The sequence below is a fragment of the Callospermophilus lateralis genome, unplaced genomic scaffold (genome assembly GCF_048772815.1).
Source record: "Callospermophilus lateralis isolate mCalLat2 unplaced genomic scaffold, mCalLat2.hap1 Scaffold_305, whole genome shotgun sequence".
In the NCBI taxonomy this organism is placed as follows: Eukaryota; Metazoa; Chordata; class Mammalia; order Rodentia; family Sciuridae; genus Callospermophilus; species Callospermophilus lateralis.
In genome coordinates, this window is record NW_027513681.1 from 1,516,667 (window position 1) to 1,520,245 (window position 3,579).

Sequence of the window (3,579 nt, forward strand, 5' to 3'; positions counted from 1 at the left end):
ATCTGAATCTGCATCAAAAGTCCAGCAGGGAAATGTGCCTGTTTAGTTTTATTGTCAAAAGGCTCATTGCCCACTAGTTTAACATAAGTTCTGGATTTAGAGAAGGCCTTAGTTAAAATTTTTTGAGCAGTTTCCCGACAGTGCTCTTTGAAATCTGCATTCCATAACAGGAAGTCTCTGGCACTGAGGGTAGCTTGGTCTAAAAATTTCCAATCATTGGGAGTAAGTCATTGTGTGCTGTGGCTTTCTAATAAAGCCAACGTGTAGGGTGCAATGGGGCCATAGTGAGCACAAGCCTTTTTAAGTTTTTCAGGAAAATGCAGGCTTAATTTTTTGTAGACTCTGGGTTCCTGCCTGCCTAGGGCTGAACTCCTCATCCTCTGAGTCCTGATCTCCTTAATCCATTTCCCCGCTTCCTCCTCTTTATCCTCGTCTAATTCTTTGACCTCAGCCTGGGCAGGCTTATCTATCAGACTGGTGGTGACTGGGAAGGCGAGCACAGGTCAATGGAGTGGCTTCGCCTTTGTATTAGACCACTGTAGGCCAGTTGCTTTGACTCCATACCTAAGGCTAATGAAGAGAGCTCAGAGTGAAGGGATCTTAATTCTTTTAAAGGTTGGATCTGTTCCTGTGTATGTTGAAAGGATGCTCACAAAGGAGCCAGTTTAGGCAAGGGAAGTGGGAAGAAAATATCGGGGGGGGGGCATTTGTTCCCTGAAGGGCCAGAGCACAAAAGGCAGGAGGGATATAGGAGGGAGGTGGATGTGTAAGTCCTATAGGCTGTGGCAGGGTCTTGAGAGGTGGAGGGTCTTCTGAATGGTAGCGAGCTGCTTCCTTCTCCAAGGTAGCCTCCTCTACAGGGGTCAATGAGTCTCCGGTATTTAAAACTGGATAAAGGCAGTTGGTAATCATTGGAGCCTTATTCATTAGGGTGGTATTTTGAGGGGGACCAGGAAGGTTCCCACGGTCCTGGGGAGCCTGAGAAGGGTCTATGTCTATACTAAATGATGGGCATGACGAGGGGATATGAGAAGTATTTGCATAGTCTCTTTCCAAACCTTGACAACTTTTAAGGTACCATTGTCAAAGGGTGAACTTTTAAGAATTCTATTAATTAAGTTCCAGTAAGAAAAGGTGGGAACAGGCACTTTTTCTGGGCCAAAGGATTCATAATAATCTTTTAAACAGTCTCCTACTCTAAGCCATCTTTTACCATCAATGGTCCTTTCAAGAGGAAACCATGGACACTGCTCTCTTATGTGTGAAAAGAAAAAAAATTTAAGTCTTTTTTCTTAATACGCGCCCCCATGTCTGGAAGGACTCCTTGTAGCCTGACAAAAACAAATCATGTGACGAAACTGCCTGCCCCATGGTGGGTCAATCACCGTGTGTCATCCCCACCCTCCTCCTGGATCTGTCTCTCGGTGGTGTCTTCTGCGGTTATTGTAAGCTCCGCTTGACCAAATCTTCCAGGAGGACGGGGTCCCCCTCAATCAAAAGCTCGAGCCCCAGTCAGTGGGCGCCAGATGTCCCGGCCGGCAGGACACATCAACGTGGGCAGCGAACCTAGATAGGGAGGAATGAAGGGACAAGAGACACGAGAGATGACAGCAAGACAGGAGTTCTGATCAAGCTGCAAACTTTTATTGTTCACACAGGGGTATTTGTATGCTGGATGTGGGAAATCTCTCTTATCGGCACTTCCTAGATGTCTTCACAAGGTGAGATAACCTCAGGAAGTTTCAGAAAGACAGATGGGCACAGGATGTCTCAGGGAGACAGATGGCTACAGGATGTCTCCCAGACAGGATGTCTCCTGGTGGCTGTTTCTTGTAAGTGTCAGGCTATTCTTTGAAGGAGAATTCCTTCTACCTCTGACAGTCAGGGATTCAGTATTTCGAATAGAAAATTGGAAAATGAATCCAATGTGTATGCAAATATATGCTACCCAAAAGTCTTCCCACTCTCATTCAGAACAATACCTTGACATTACCTTCACCCCAAGTAAGACACAATAAGAGGAGAAGAGTTAGAAAATCTGTGAATACACATCTGGAATGGAAAATGCTCAGTAGTTAACAACCTTGGAGGTGGTAGAGGTGTTTCGAAAAGTAAGGTACATGGTAAAAACTCCACAAACATGAAGCTCTCTTGGCCTAAAGACTTCTTGAGAAACTGCCTCTGAGGTTGGGCACTTGAAATATATGTTGTTGTCAGGAGTTTTAACTTCCTTTGTAGTGAGACCATCAAATCTGGGTCTGCTTCTGTGTAACCTGGAGCACATGGTTTCTTTTTTTCCAATAAACATGAGGCAGCAGGGCTGAATTCTCTCTTTGTAGGTAATTTGTTGCCATTTGGGGGCAAAGTGTCTCCCAGTGTGGACTTTGAAGCCATTTGGTCTTCCTCTACTTTTCATGGTGTTTCTTGCAGGTACACTGGGAGTTTGGTATTTGCTTCATGAAATACGAGGAGGTCAACTAGGACAGAGTGCTGGAGGGAGTTCTGTCACGTGTGTTGGTTAAGGGTCTGCAGGAGAGTGCACCAACGAGGCTTCTATCCCACATAGCTTGCCTCCTTGACAATAGAAATCTGATTCTAAACATTGCCCTGAAACCTCTCCGTATAACAAGATGCCTTTACATACAAGGGTATGGGGGCTGCACCATGTCAGTCACAAACCATTTGGAAGCCAATGGCAGATCCACATGACCCCATCACAGATGTTTTAACAAACAAATACACTCCACTGCTCTAGGCCGAATACTCATCGGGCTCCAAATTACTGGCATCTCTGTTCTACACGATTTTCATGAAACCCAGTAAATCAAGGCACTGTCTGGTACACTCATGATCATCTATAAGACATCCAAAGGTTCTCCACTGACACCTGTTCATGAGAATTTCAAAAATTTAATGGTATTTATCTAGCCTTTTTTCAAGGATAAAGTTTGAGGCACTGTGGGGTTTAATTCATTCAGGAACCATTAAATGGAGAGGAAGCTCATTTCAATGAAATCTCTGGAGAATTCTAACAGGCAATGCTTCCCAACGACAGGCTAAAAGGTCACATTAAGCCAGGCGTTTGAGGTCTACAATGTGTGATCCTTTTGTGTTTTGACTTGCAACTATGGCTGCCAATTCTTTAAGAATAAAATCATGTGATATCCTTCCTGAGATTCCCAGTGCTCTGTGGAAAGAAACCCTGGGCCTTGATCTCAGTTTCCAAGGGCGACTCTCATGTGTGGCCTCCTAAAATCCCATCACAATACATGGCAATACTTCTTTGAGGTCAGTTCCATAACTCAGTCTCTAAGGGGAATCACACCACTGTTCAAGCCCAGGTGGCCTCAGTCATCTCTTCCAACGGCCACAAAAATGACCACAATTAAAACCAAAACACTCCCACATGGCCCTCATCTTCTTCCATATAGACACTAATCATAACCTCAGGCTGTAGGTTTCCATGAGGGCCAAAGCCAAAGACAGTATCCAAAATAAGGTCCCTTTCTCCCATTTGCCTAAAGTCAGTGTGGCAGGGACACCCTTCCTGCGAACCAGGAGTGATCTAAGAGGCCTGCC